The sequence below is a fragment of the Adiantum capillus-veneris genome, chromosome 15 (genome assembly GCF_014529385.1).
Source record: "Adiantum capillus-veneris isolate H3 chromosome 15, ASM1452938v2, whole genome shotgun sequence".
Taxonomy (NCBI): domain Eukaryota; kingdom Viridiplantae; phylum Streptophyta; class Polypodiopsida; order Polypodiales; family Pteridaceae; genus Adiantum; species Adiantum capillus-veneris.
In genome coordinates, this window is record NC_140945.1 from 119,802,682 (window position 1) to 119,818,566 (window position 15,885).

The 15,885-nt window shown below is 45.2% G+C and overlaps 1 protein-coding gene across 1 annotated transcript in view; it reads right to left on the reverse strand.

The window, feature by feature from the left end:
• Nucleotides 1-15,885, reverse strand: part of LOC147441378 (Chaperone DnaJ-domain superfamily protein) — an 82,845-nt gene that overhangs the window by 57,100 nt on the left and 9,860 nt on the right. The gene's annotated exons all lie outside the window — the stretch shown is intronic.

The window sequence follows — 15,885 nt, forward strand, 5'->3', positions numbered from 1 at the left end:
GACCCAGCTGGCTACTGCTGTGGCTATGTTCGTGGCTATGTTCACACAAGTAATGCAGAACCCGAAGTTTTTAGCCTTTCTGCAACCTCCTCTTCCGTCTCAGCAAGTTGGGTCACTGGATCACATTCAAAAGCCTGTTAAGACTCGAACACAGGTGATTCATACTGCAAAGTCAATGGAAACACCTGTACACTTAACGGAGAACATGCAGTCTCCAATACCTGTGCCTAAGGTGCAAGAACAAGTGGCTGAGATGCCAGTCTTTCAAGCTGTACCAGTTCAGCCAGCCACTTTTCAGCAGCCTATAGCTGGTTCTAATGGGCAAGGAAGCAATCTACAGGCTATGCAATAGGTCTTCCCACCACCTTCAGTACACCCTGGCTATTTTGGAGGTGGATCGGTATTCCAGAGCATGGCTGGTCATGCACCTGGAAATCAGTTTTACACGCCAGGAACAGTGTTCGGTGGTGCTCAAACAATGATGCCTAACCCCATGTATGGTGTCACAGGCATGCTACCAGGGTTTCAAAGCACTCAAGGCCAATTTGGGATGCCACCGGCAAATTTTGGTATGGCTGGAATTACAAATCAGCAGCCAAATATGGCATTTCCAGGTCAATTTAATTGCGGTCAGGGAACACAGATGAACCCTAACAATGTTCCCATGTTTCAGTCACTTCCATATGACAACTTAACGCCGCTGGAGAGGCCAACTCCGTACAAAGAAGGTGGCAAAGGTGTGACATTCACGACCTTTACAGGGTTTGATGACAGGAAGAAGGCTCTCTCATTTCTCCAGCAGTTTGACAAGGCCTATGCAGGGGGAAACTTTACAGAGGCTTCAAAGGTCCGCAAGGCAGCCACTTTCTTGACAGGGAATGCGGGACAATGGTAGACAACTTTATTGCTGCAAGGACAAGCTCCGTCCACATGGATTTACTTCAAGCAGATTTTTGCAACAGCATGGTTATCTGATGACTTTGAAGCAGATGTCATGACACAATGGCACCAGCTTAATGCTTCCACTTGCAAGAATCTTGATGACTACAATAGGAAGTTTTGGAAAGCTCTACTTCCAGTAACTTCCTATAGGTTTGTGCCATTGACAGAACAGATTGAAAAATACTGTTGTGGCCTACCCAAAGGATTGAGAAAGTACTGCACGAAGACCAAAGTCACTACTTTGACGCAGCTCACGAGGTAGCAAACACTGGCAATGGTTTGCTCAAGGGAGAAGATTGTGAATTCAATACTGGCGTCAAGGAAGGATCAGCCAAGAAAAATTCAGCGAAGAAGCACGTTCCCAATGAGGTTCCTAAAGGGACTCGAGAGCCAGCCAACGCAGGGAAAGGCAAAGCTACGGTTGAATCAGAAAAGGGACCAGCAAAGAAATGGAAAAGACGTTTTCCCCGCAAGTCGGAAGAGCAAAAGAAGGTCCTGAGGTCAGAGAACAAATGTTTCATCTCTGAGCAGCCTGGCCACATTGCTTACAATTGTCCTACAAAGAAAAGGCCAGCTGATTCTGAAGACAAGGAGGAAAGGAAAGGAAAGAAGCCCATGGCTGGTCTAGTGCCAGATATGGTGGGCGACAAGCCAAATTCAGATGCAAGTGAGCTTTGCAGAGCATGGGGAAAGGTCAGGGATCAAACAGTGCTTATCTTCTTTGATCCAGGTGCCAAAGCCAACTTCATTTCCCCAGAATCAGACCTGAAGAGATGGGGTATACAACAGAGGTAGGTTTGGCATGTCCTGGCCATACAGAGGCTGTGACACCCATCATTGGAAAGTTGCGCCTACATATCCAGTCCTATGTAGATGCTGAAGAATTTTACATCATGCCACTGGAGGGATGTGATGTATTTAGGTATTCCTTGGTTGTTTCGTGTACAGGGAATCATGGATGCCTACAACAAAAAGATCACTGTACAGAGCAGGGGAAAGACTCACATTCTGGATGTAAAGCTTAAAGGGGAGTCTATTCCCACTGTATCAGCTTCTGCTATTACTTTTGTAATGAAAAAGCATCTTTCTGCGTACTTGGTTTTTGCACGTGAAATGTCAGATTGTGATGAATCAAATTTATCTGTGTTAGATAAAGAAAGGTCAATGTTTTTACAACAGTATAGTGACTGTTTTTCCGATTCATTACCGTCTCAATTACCACCAGAGAGACCCGAGGACCATGCGATAGATTTGGTGCCAGGCAGTAGCCCACCAAATAAGCCTCCGTACAGGGTTAGTGTGGCTCAGCAGAAAGAGATAATGGGCCAAGTACAGGAGCTGTTAGAAAAGGGGCTGATTCAGCCCAGTTCATCTCCATTCTGTTCTCCAGTGTTGTTGGTGCAGAAAAAGGATGGCTCATGGCGTATGTGCATCGACTACCGTGCACTGAACAAGAATACCATCAAGAATAGGTTCCCTATACCTAGAATTGATGATATTCTGGACAAATTAGAAGGAGCATCTATGTTTAGCAGGATAGATCTAAAGAGTGGGTACCATCAGATCCACATTAGATCAAAGGATGTGCACAAGACTGCTTTTAGAACAACGTTTGGCCTTCACGAATTTTTAGTGACACCCTTTGGTCTCACAAATGCTCCTGCTACGTTCAATAGGATGATGGACAGAATTTTCCGTCCACACCAACAGTTTGTTGGTACATTCTTTGATGACATGATAGTCTACTCAAAGAATGAAGAGGAGCATAGGCATCACTTGGCCATTGTGTTCAAAGAGCTACGCAGTCATAGGTTGCTCATCAATGCAAAGAAAAGTGAATTTTTCCTGGAAGAGATTCACTTTCTGGGACACATTGTCTCAAAGGATGGTGTTAGAATGGATCCTGCAAAAGTTGAAGCGATCAAGTCATGGCCAGATTTGAAGACGGTGCACGATGTCCGAAGTTTCTTGGGACTATGCTCCTATTACAGAAGGTTTATCCGAAATTTCGTTGAGATTGCTTCACCTTTACATGCTCTTCAAAAGAAGGCAGTCACCTTTAGATGGACACAGAAAGAGATTTCAGCTTTTAATCTCTTAAAGGAAAAGATGACTTCAGATCCAGTCATTGTGTTGCCAGATCTTAGGAAGTCATTTGTGGTCCAGTGTGACGCCTACGGTAGTAGCATTGGTGCAGTGCTAATGCAAGATGGCAGGGTAGTAGCCTATGAGAGTAGAATCTTGCAAGGGCCAGAAAAGACTATGCAAGTCTATGAAAAAGAACTGCAGGCCGTGATTCATGCACTCTTAAGTTGGAAACACTATCTGCTAGGTGCAGACTTTGTTGTCCAAACGGACCATCAGACCTTGCGATACTTCTTGACACAGGCAAAGTTATTTGAGAAACATATGCGATGGGCAAATATCTTGTCCATGTTCCACGTTCAGATTGTGCATGTGGAAGGCAAGAAGAACGTTGTGGCTGATGCCTTGTCAAGGAAGCCATAAATTTCAGCTGTGTCAATTCCTTATCATCATGAACTTGATGATATGAGGGAACTGTATGCAAATGATGAAGATTTTGCAAGGGTCTTCGAGCAACTAATGGATGGACAACGTCATGAACACTATCTTCTCAAAGATGGGTTCATGATGATGCATGGCAGATTGTGTGTCACAAAGCCATTGTGACGCAAAGTTATGGAAGAGAATCATGTCCCACCGTATGCAGGGCATCGTGGTATCGATGCTACAGTTAGAGCGGTTGAGACATTCTTCTATTGGCCTACATTGAGAAGAGATGTGGATGCCTTTGTGCGAGAATGCCTAATTTGCCAGAAGGTCAAGTTTGACAGGCAAAAGGCACCAGGGTTATTGCAACCACTACCTATTCCAGATAAACCATGGGAAATTATTTCTATGGATTTTATCTTTGATCTTCCGAGAACGCAGACAGGAAACGATGGTATTTGGACCATCATTTGCAGATTCAGCAAGCAGGCTCATTTTATTCCTGTCAGGAAGAAGATAAAGCCAAATCAGATGGCACGCTTGTTTATGAGCAATATTTTCAAGTATCATGACATGCCACAGTCGATTGTTAGCGACCGTGATCCACGCATGACAAGTTTGTTATGGAGAGGCTTATTTGAGAATATGGGCACAACGCTCAAATTCTCTTCGTCATTTCATCCTCAAACAGATGGGCAATCAAAAGAGGCAAATTCTACTGTCCTAGATCTGCTAAAGTGCTATGTGTCAGAGCATAAAGGAAAGTGGGAGCAATATTTGCCATTGGTGGAGTATGCATACAATAATACAGTACATTTATCAACTGGCAAGGCACCTTTTGAGATAGTTGAAGGTGGCAAGAAAGTTCCTCCCATACTGCATACAAAGGACAAGATATTTGAAGCAGATAAGTATGTTCACGACATGGATGAAATGTACAAGAAGGTCAAAGTGGCCTTAGAAAAGACTCAGGCAAAGCAAAAGAAAGCAGCTGATCGTCACCGTCGTGAAGTGGTATTTTCACTTGGTGATTGGGTGCTTCTACCCTTTGAAAAGGCAAGGTTAAAGAAGATGAAGGGCAAGGAAAGACTGTTTCCAAAGCTCAGCATGCGTTACTATGGGCCTTTTCAAGTATGCGACATAATCAATGATGTTATGCGACATAATCAATGATGTTGCATATAGGCTGAAATTCCCTGAGAGTTGGAAGATTCACAATGCGTTTCATGTGAGTCTTCTCAGACCCTATGTGGGTGATGTGCCAGAGGATATGCCAGCTGAAGATCAGCCGGAAGTCGAGGAACTTGACGAGATCTTGGTCCCCAAACAAATTTTGGCACATAAAGAAAGAAAAGTCAAAGGCAAGGTTGCTAGGCGTTACTTGGTGAAGTTCAGAAACTATCCACCAATGGATGCTAAGTGGATGGAAGAAGGTGAACTTGCAGAGTCACCAACTGTGTTATCACTTTACCTTGAAGCCTTTGATTTGCAACCTACCTTGACCCCTTGAGTTTGAAAGCTACATGGATTGTCAGTGTGACAATGGCTTTTGAAAGAAATGATGTACATGGTATTTAAAGTGAGCTCAAATCAAGTACATCTTACATGAATGTTAGAGCTGTACAGATTGTCAGTTTGGCAATTGCTCTTACGGAATGTCCAAAAGTTTGGTTAGTGCTATAGAAGTGAGTATTTCTTGTCAGTTTGTCAAGGATACAGTAATTGCTTCTATTAAAGGGTACATGTGTAACTGCATTCTTAAACTGTCGGTTTGGGTATGCTCGAAAGTGTTACCGGGCCCAACGTGTACTCTAAGACAGTGGCAAAATGTGTGCCTACCATTTTGTCATTGGAAAGTTAGTGACTCAAAGCAATGGCAGAGTGCGAAGCTACCACTATGTCATTGGGACAGGGTTCACACGCAGGCAATACATGTGTCGACGAGGTGTTGAATACACCAGGGTTGACAATGAGCATGTATGTGTCGTACATATGTCGACAGGTGTGAATACATCAGTGTTGACTGTGAGCATGTACGACATAGATGCAAACGAGGACGTTTGAGATTTCAAGAGGGGGGTATGTCACCAGTGTGTGACTACTATCTATCCTTTTTTGTTGATTTCTTTCTTATTATTTATTTACTTTCACTTTTTGGAAACACCCCTCAGGAAATCTAACTGCCCTGCATCGCATAGCTAGTGTGGAACTGTCCAGAGGGAGTCCAGGCCTGAGGGCAAGAGAGCACTAAGGTTGGACAAGGACTATGGTTAGCCAAAGTGGAGTCATTGACTAGCCAAAGTGGAATCCTTTGCTACAGAGGCTACATTTCAGTTCTGGGTGTGGCTGCAGTGTACAAAGGGGGTCAGATGACCTAGAAAGATACAATGGCAGCATCTCCTAAAATTTAGGGAATTGCTATTTTGGGACCTGAAAATGTGTTTGCGTCATTACCTCCGGAATGACAAGGGAAACATTTTCTTACTCTGCCGTGAAGTCAACTGGCCAACCGGTTGGGAGATTTTTAGGCGGCAACCCCGAAACGGGAAATAGCTTGTAAATGCGCCAAGTGGCACATTTCTGTGAACTTTCCTCATGCATGAAGAAGTGGCGCTGAATTTGATGGGAGGAGGAGCTCATTTGCAGATTTTGTCACAGGTTAAGAGCTATGGAGTGCTTTCTTTCCCTCCTATGTACAGTGCGGTGCCAGGAGTGATGCCCTGCACGCTACGCATTGCCCTCTCTCTCCTCTATGGCAGTATGTTATGCCCCTCTAGTGGGCTTTTCAGTTGACCAATGTACAGTTGTGTGGGTTCATGTGCTATTGCCGAGGCAAGAGCCTCTTGCACAGGTACTGGATTAGCTAGCGGCTAATCCCCCGCAGGTCCAGGTGAATTCGGAGAGGTTTCACGCTAGAAATCTCGTCCGATTCAAAGGGCAAGTAGCCCTACAGGTGGGGGAGCTTGAGGACTTGCTACGGATGCGACCGGCACGCGAAACGGAGCCCGAAACAGTAAATTACAGCCTGCTGTGTATTTTTGCAGGTTTAGGGTTTTGGCCCTAAACAGACCCTAATACCCCCAGGAGGTTTGGGGACGCGAGGAGACTGCTGTACAGGTGATCTGGCGCATTTTCGGGGCTGAAAACAAAGAATTCAGCGTGCTGCAGATTCTCGCCAGGTTTTGCAAAGTGCCCGTATGCGTCGGGAAAGTCATTCAATGCGTGGGAATACTGACTGTGAAGGGTCCTAGTACAGTTATGCTGCCGAAATCGGGCCGGAACAGTTGAAATTCAGCCAAGCTTGTGCGGAGCAGCTTGTAGGGAACCACAGCGTTTATTCCCTCTTTTAAACAATAAAGAAATACCGAAAGGGGCGCCTAAGTTAGGGGCCAATCTGGTGTCGGTCTACTCATACAAGTGCAATCTAGCAGCCTGTATCCCTCTCCCCTTTGTTGTGTCTTGAAAGTACAGGTAAAGTGGGCGATAAATTAAATGGGTGAAAGCAAATAGGTTTAAGTCTAAAGTCTACCGCCCTTTTTGGAAGTTAACAGGCAAAAATAAAGCAAAAGTATTCTCTCTCTCTCTCTATCTCAAATTGCGTAGAGAAAAGCAATTGACGGCAACCCTTAATTCACGCCACATTTTCCCGAATTATGCCGTACGGTGCCACGTCATCATGTCAGCGCTTTTTCCGGAAATCTGTCCTGCTACCCTAGGGTTAGGGCTAGGGTTTCTACTGTTTTAGAGTTTTGGCAGATTTTAGGGTTTGCAGGTTTTAGGGTTAGGGTTTCTAGAATTAGGGTTTTGCAGCAGCAGCTAGGGTTAGGGTTTCCCGAATGCTCTCGGGCAGCCACGTCATCACTTTGTGACATACCCCCCTCTTGAAAACATTGTAATCGCCCTGGACTACACCTGCAAAACAGACAGAGGCCATAAACCGTCTTAGCAGACACTAACTGTTAGTACCTACGTACTAGGAAAACATATCTACCACATGTACCAATCGACAGTCACATCACAAGACATCACGGGACATTCAACATTCATTCAGATCTTAGACCATGATTTATCGGCAAAGTAGCTAGCAAACGCATCTAGATCCAATTAGCAATCGCATCTAGATCCAATCGGGACCTCATCGATGTCCGATTGACTAACCCCTATTGCAACCATGTCTATTCGAGATCAATCAAACCAAAATGCTGCAGTCATTTCGTCTATCAGTTCCCGCACTTAAAAAGAAGTCAAGAACAAATCAGTATCATATTCAAGAATTCCATCTCATAAAGTCATACAGCAGAATATTGTAAGCTTTCAGTATCCCTTAAGCTCAAAGAGACATCAGTGATTCTAGTATCAAAATCAAGGCATCTGTTGACAAAGGAGCCGAGTAACTCTCCTCTTGTGCATCCCACTGCACCAGATCTCCAGCCAAGCTGAATTCTGGGTTCCATTTGGAGTAGACTATGCTAAACCAAAAGCCTCGAGGTAAAGTTTCACAATCTAAGGAGTATTTGCTAGGTCCTCCTCCTCCATCCACTTCGCATCCAATGCAGGATAGTTCTTGAACTTAACCAAGAACCGCCTTCAGACTTTACCTTTATTCTTTGTATCCTTATGTGCCAAAATCTGTTCAGGAACAAGGATCTCCTCGTTTTCTTCCACTTCGGGTTGCTCATCAGGCTCCCCATCATCAGGCACATCACCTTTAAAAGGTTTCAAGAGACTCACATGAAATGAATTGTGAATCCTCTAAGTATCAGGCAGGTTCAATCAAAAGGAGACATCATTTATCTTTTCAGAGATCTGGAAAGGTCCGTAGTATCGCATGCTAAGCTTTAGAAAAAGCCTCTCCTTTCCCTTTTTCTTTCTCAGGCGTGCCTTCTCAAAACGTAAGAGCACCCAATCATCCTCCTTCAATTTCAAGTCGCGATGATGGCGATCCGCTGCCTTTTTCTGTCGTTCTTGAGATTTTTGCAAAGTCTCGCGAACCTTCGCAAAAGCCGTATCTAAGTCTCGCATATATTCATCCGCTTCAAAAATCTTATCTTTGGTGCTTAGGAAGGGTGGAACCTTCGCAGCACCTTCAACAATCTCAAATGGCGCCTTCCCCGTCGAAGAGCACCAAAGGTAGGTACTTTTTCCATTGAGTCTTCTGATCCGAGATATAAGACTTCAATAAATCTAAAACCACTGAATTGGCAATCTCAGATTGCCCCTTAGTCTACGGGTGGAACGATGACAAGAACTACAACCGCGTGCCAATGTTCTCCCAAATTGCCTTCCAAAACAAACTCATAAATCTGGGTCCCTGTCGGAGACAATCGTCTCAGGCATGCCATGTAATCTGAAAATCTGGGCCACAAACAGTCTCGCTAAGTGATCCGGCTTAACTGTTTTCTTCATTGAAATGAAATGAGCCTCTTTGCTAAATCTCTCAATAACAGTCTAGATACCATCCTGACCACTCTGTGTTCTCGGGAGATCAAAAATGAAATCCATTGCAATACTTTCCCAGGGGCGGGTGGGTATGGGTAAAGGCTATAACAATCCCTGTGCTTTATGCCTGTCAAACTTGACTTTCTGGCATACTAAACAACTGCGCACAAACTCTTCCACATCCTTTTTGAGTCTCGACCCAAAAAAGTATCTCTCTACCCCTTTCATGGTGGTAGCAATGCCGTGGTGACCCATAAAAGGTGGACAATGGCATTCAGTCATAACCTTTTCCCTCAACGGTGGTGTAACGTACAACATGATTTTTCTCATCAAGTAGCCATCCCGAATGGAATATCCCGCTACTGTCTCCCCATCCCATATCCGTGTGAAAACGTCTGCAAAATCTGTATCTGTGGCATACTGGTCGATCATATCCTCGAAGCTCCTATAATGTATCGCGGAAATAGCCAGAACTACGCTTCCGAGACAAAGCATCTACCACCACATTCTTCTGTCCCTGAACATGGACAATCTGGAAGTGAAACTGTGACAAGATGTTCACCCACCGTATCTGCTTTTCCGAAAGCTGCTTCTGTGACAAGAAGTAGCGCAAACTCTGATGGTCTTTAAAGGCAGTAAAATCCGCTCCGAGTAGGTAATGCGGCCACTGAGTAAGAGCATGGATAACCGCCAAAAGCTCTTTCTCATAAATCTGTCTTGTCATCTCCGGCCTTGAGAACAATCGGCTCTCGTAAGCAATGACATGGCCTTCTTGCATTAAGACCGCACCCAGACTACGACCACAAGCATCACAATATACTTCAAATGACTTTTGCAAGCCCGGCAAAGTCAAAATTGGTCCTGTAGTCAAGTTCTCTTTCAATGTCTGAAAGGCAGTCACTTCTGTGGGTCCCCACGAGAAAGGGACTCCTTTCTGTGTCAAGATATGCAAAGGGGAAGCAACCTCTACAAACTTTCGAATGAACTGCCTGTAGTACGAACACAGTCCCAAGAAGATTCTAACTTCATGGACATTCTTCAAATCGAGCCAATCGCGGATAGTCTCTATCTTGGCCGGATCCATTTGCACTTCTGCTGCTGAGACAATGTGTCCCAAAAAGTGTATCTCTGGTAGGAAAAATTCACTTTTCTTTGCATTAATCACTAACTTGTGATCTCGTAATGCCTGAAAGACCTGAAGCAGATGATCTCTGTGTTCTGCCTCATGCTTGGAGAAAACAATGATATCGTCAAAGAAAGTGCCAACAAATAGCCTGTACTCTCGAAAAATCATGTCCATCATCCGGTTAAATGTTGCAGGAGCATTGGTTAAGCCAAAAGGCATCACCAAAAACTCAAATAACCCAAAAGTCGTCCGAGAAGCTGTCTTGTAGACGTCTCCCGACGCGATTCTGATCTGATGATATCCACTCTTCAAATCAATCCTGCTAAAGCACAAGGATCCCTGTAATCTGTCGATATATCATCGATCCTAGGAATTGAAAATCTGTTCTTAATGGTGACTTTGTTGAGAGCTCTATAATCGATGCACATTCTCCAAGATCCGTCTTTCTTCAAAACCAACAACATTGGAGAGCAATACGGTGAAGTACTAGGCTGGGCAAGACCCTTTTCCAAGAGGTCTTTCACTTGGTTCATAATCTCTTCATTCTGTGCTCGGCTCACTCGATAAGGTGGCCAGTTCGGTGGTGTGCTTCCAGGTATCAGATCAATGGTATGATCTTCAGGACAAGCAGGTGGTAACTCGCCTGGTAGGCCCTCTGAGAAGCAATCAACGTGAGAGTGGAGAAAATCTTGGCGTTCTTTATAAAGTTAACAAACAGACTGGATTTCGTTAATAGAAATGGACGAAGCCGATACAATAGGGACAGACTCGCCCTTCAGTTTAATGTCAAGTACAATGGTTCTGCCCTTCTCTGTAGTCAATGTAGCTTTCCTCGCCCGATAATCGACCACGGCGTTGTTCTTATGGTACCAGGGAATCCCCAAGAGAACATCACAACCTCCAAAGGCATTATGTAAAAGTCCTCATGTCCCAAATACCCCTGACAATGCAACCGAAGTTTGCCAATGATAGGTGTAATGGCTACGTCCCTGCCGGGTGCTGCTAGAACAGCCTCCGCAAGAGGTCCCATCCGATCGGGAGTAATCTCGAGCCGCGCCGCCAATTCTAGTGAAATGAAGTTGGCCTTGGCTCCTCCATCAAAGAAGATCAGGGCCTCTTGCTCTTTCACTTTGCCCCAAGCTCGGCAAAGTTCTGTACTCTTGTCCATGGTGTTGGGATCGGTACCCACACAATCTGGAAGCAATCCTGTTTTCATCTTGCCTTTTCTTCCACGTTCCTCAGCTGCTCTCGAACTCTCAGGCATGTCGTCGTCCTTGTCATTATGTTCTTTCTGTGCCTTTTTAGGGCACTTAGCGGAGATATGTCCATGTTCCCCGCATCCAAAGCACTTCCCCTCCCTGATGAAGTGAGCTCTCTCCTGAGGAGTAAGCTTGGGTTGTGCATCCTTTTCTGGGTTGCTCTTTCTCTTTCTACTCTCATTCGCTGAAGTCTGTTCGGCTCGTTGTGTCATGACCTCATCGGTGGGGTAGGTCAGACTACTAGAGTGAATGGCAAAACCTCGCTTCGCATGACTCGTCAACTCTTGAATAGAAGCTGACTTTTGTTCCAAGCAGTGATCTCGGATCTCTGTAGGTAGACCCAAGGTAAACCGCTCAATCTGTTATTTGAACGCGATCTTCTTGCATGAAGAGGCGGGTAGAAAAGAGCTCCTGAATCTCTCGCAATAAGCATCCACTGTATCTCTCTTGGTCATCCGAAGATGGTTCCAAGCAGCTCGTATATCGCATTCATACTCTTGAGTCAACCAAGAAGAAATAAAAAGCTTCTTAAATTTCAGCCATTTAACTGGCGCAGTCTTGTTTAAAAGAAGCATGGACCACCAAGTTCGAGCATTCCCCTTAAAATAAGAGGCAGCTCTCCGAATCTTGGAGTGCTCTGAGTAGCGTCCTCCCGCGAAAAGCAATGTCAAACTGTTGTATAAAAGACAAAGCCTTCGAAGCATCTTTATATCCTGAAAAAGTGTCAAATTTGATCGACTGTCCACCTTCCTTAAACTCTCGGACTTTCTTGCTTTTATCTTCCAAAAAGTCATACTGGTTGGCTTTATAAAAATTCTTCTTGTTCGCAAAAAAGTTGCTATCATCAGAGTCTGAACTGTCTATAGACGAGTCCTCTGTAGAACTATCACTCACTGGGCGAGATTTAGACTTCTTTGCCTTTTTCTTGCCCTTTCCGAAGTGTTGTTTCTTGCTTCGCTTTTGGCCTTTTCTGTCTTCTTCGCTCGAATCTAAAGAGCTAGAAGGACTGTCAGAAGACGAAGAAGAAGAAGAAGAACTGGGTACTCCTTCAAACTGAAAACGCTTCTTCTGTTTCTTTGCTATGTCAAATGTCGACCGACGACCCAAATAACCCAGTAAATCAGTGCCTTCTTCTGCTTTTTGCCGTGCTTTTTAGCTTTGTTCTGTGCGTCAAAAAGCTGAGCAATCCGTGCATCAACCACCTTTTCTAATTCCTTCTCTGAATATTGGTTGTGAGCAGAAGGTTTCTTGAGAGCGGGTTTCAGGGGGGTGGTGGTGATTTTCTGCCACTGCTCATGCACTTCCTGAAAAGAAGTCTCGCTCATATATTTTACCAATTTTGGGTCCTTCGCAAAACTGAGCATCATCTTTGTTGCATCGCCGATCAATTGACGACGCTTCATCTCTTGTTGCTTCGCCTGAGTAGGCCGAGGCGGGCCATACTCTCTGCCGGAATCTTCGTTGTGATCCCTGCCCGCATCTCCGAATGCAGAGAGAGTCGACTGATCCTTGCGTGAACCCATAGGGGCCGCGGAAAAAAAATTGGGATCGGATTTCCCGTAGAAGAGAAATCGGCCGTGCTCTGATACCACTGTAACAGACTTGGACACTCCAAGTCAAGAATCAATCACGACAGCACCAAATAACCACTTCAAAACAGTTCACAGTTCACAATAGATTTGCACTGGCCCGGCGGAGTTCCGTGCCTAGAGATATTGGCCCCAAAGACTGGCGCCCCTTTCGGTATTTCTTTTTGTATTAATCAGTGTTCAAAGTACAAGAGTGGTTTGGGTCTCACTCCCAGACTCTGCGTCCAGATGCTCTCCAGAGTGGGAGCCCAAACCACATATTTAATTTACAAGGGATGCCAAAAGCAGAGCCCCAAAAGCTTCAAATCAAAAGCCTAAAAATAAAAGCAAAGTTTCTTTCTCTCACAAGCTCTCCTGAGCTTTAGAAAAATAAAGCAAAAGTATTCTCTCTCTATCTCAAATTGCGTAGAGAAAAGCAACTGACGGCAGCCCTTAATTCACGCCGCATTTTCCGGAATTATGCAGTACGGTGCCACGTCATCATGTCAACGCTTTTTCCGGGATTCTGACTTGCTGCCCTAGGGTTAGGGTTAGGGTTAGGGTTAGGGTTTCTGTTGTTTTAGGGTTTTTGGTAGATTTTAGGGTTTGCAGGTTTTAGGGTTAGGGTTTCCAAAATTAGGGTTTTCAACAAAGCAGCTAGGGTTGGGGTTTCCCAAATGCTCTCGGACAGCCACGTCATCACTTTGTGACACAGTCTATTTCTCTTCTACCCGGAAATCCAATCCTCTTACCACGACACGCATCGATTCAAACGATGAATCCCGCAAGAATCCGACGAACCCTCTTGACACCTCGGGAACGAGAGGCAACACGGGAAATTCGAACGGATCAACAGATCAAGAGTATACGCCACCTCGGCCTACGGAGTATCAATTGATGGAGATGCAGCGTCAACAACAGGTTGATGATTGTGCAAAGCAAATGCTTCAACCTGCAAAACATCCCCACTATGCCAAATTTTTGACCCGGCACCCAATCAATGAAGTGCATTCCCATTGGCAGAAGCCAACGATCCCCCAATAAAGTAAGCCCTCAAGAAACCTCCTGTCCCACGGATGTTTACTCAAGATGAACTTAAGGATGTTGTCGAAATACGAGTCAACCAACTTTTGGGGGCAAAGAAGAGGCAACCGAAGAAACGCAACATGGGAGTTGACTACCCTGGTTATTTGGGCCGAACCTCTTTTGCGGATGCAAGAAAACACAAAATGCATGTACGCTTCGAAGGATTGTCTAGTTCGTCCTCATCTTCTTCTGACAGCTCGGGCAGCTCATCCTCTTTTGACTTGAGTGATGAGGACAGAAAGGGCAAGAAACGACGAAATACCAAAGATTGGGAGAGAACGCGAAGAAGGCCAAGAAAAGCGGATCCCGACACTTTTCTGACAGTTTTGATGAGGATTCATCCACTTTTGAGAGTTCGGACTCCATGACCATACGTTTCATTCAAAGAGAGTGCGAATTCTTTAAGAAAGAGCTTATGTATTTGGGTCATATTATTACTCGCGATGGAATTCACCCTAAAAAGCTCAATAAAGTGCGGAATTGACCCATTCTGAAGAATGTGCGCCAAAGTAAAGTCTTTTCAAGGCTTTACAAGATTCTTTCGCAAATTTATTAAGGATTATTCTAAAGTTGTGGCTCCGCTTACGCAACTTTTGGGTGAAAGGACCGAAGACTTCGGGTCCTCTCCGTAAAGGTAATCCCCCTATTGTATGGAATAAGCGTCTCGACGAAAGCTTAAAGACACTAAAGCACTTGGTGACTACTACGCCAACATTGCATATCGTGGACCCTAGCACGTCTTTTGTAATTGAAACGGATGCTAATGATTACGCAATTGGTGTAGCTCTATATCAAGATGGACGTCTTGTTGCGTTCGAAAGTAAGAAACTTTCTTACGTTGAGATGTTACCCAACGTATGAAAAAGAGCTTTACACCATAGTTCACGCCTTGAGGAAATGGCGGCACTATTTATATGGCTCTACTTTTGTAGCATGGACAGACCATCACTCTTTGAGCTATGTCTGTGATGCCAAAAGGCCAGATGGGTTGAACTTATGCAAGAGTTTGACTTTGAGATCCGTTACAGAAAAGGATCCAGTAATCGAGTTGCTGACGCACTCAGCCGGATTCATGAGGTTAATGCCTTGTCTATGGCTACCGAGGTAAAGTAACAGGGAACGGGTGGAAACGGGCACCTCCCGTTCCCAGAACGCGTTCCCAAAGGGGTCGGAGAGCCGAAACGGAGACGCGGGCAGAACGCTGTTCCCGAAAAAGCTGTCACCGGAACGTGCTGGCGGAACGGGCGGTTCAAAAAAACTGTCCGTTGGGACAAATTTGAAAAACTTTTCGGTTGGGATTTTTTGAACGCCTTGCATGGTTTTGGGGGGAGATGGAAGAGAGGGGTCTTCTCCTCTCCTTTATAAGCCAAGGCCCTCAAGGCAATGAGGCATATGCCCCTCAACTTTCCTCTCTCAAGAGTCAAGGGCCAAGGCAAGGCAAGGCAAGGCAAGGCACTCTCTCTCCCAAGGCACTCTCTCTCCCTCCCTTGGGCCTCAAGGCTTTAAGCCTCAAGGATCAAGCTTGAGGCTTGCAAGTTGCCGCTCCACTTCTCCCCCTCTCCATCTCTCTCGACTCTCGAGTCTCGAGTCATGATTCACTCATTCATTACCTCTCTCCCTCTCCCTTGGGCCTCAAGGCTTTAAGCCTCAAGGTTCAAGCTTGAGAGTCAAGACTCCACCTCTCCATCACTCTCCACCACGCCATCATCCCTCTCCCTCTCTCTCTCTCTCTCTCTCTCTCTCTCTCTCTCTCTCTCTCTCTCTCTCTCTCCTGCCCTCCCAACCTGCTTCGACCTGCGAGCCTAAACTAAGCAGGGACTGCCACAAAACTTCAGTTTGGGGGGTGCACTCAATAACAAGAAGATTAGCATCGGAAGAATGACGACCAAAACCAACACTCCGAAGAGCTTTGCGAAAACACGACCAAGCTTTGCTGCTGTCCTAGCAACGCCAA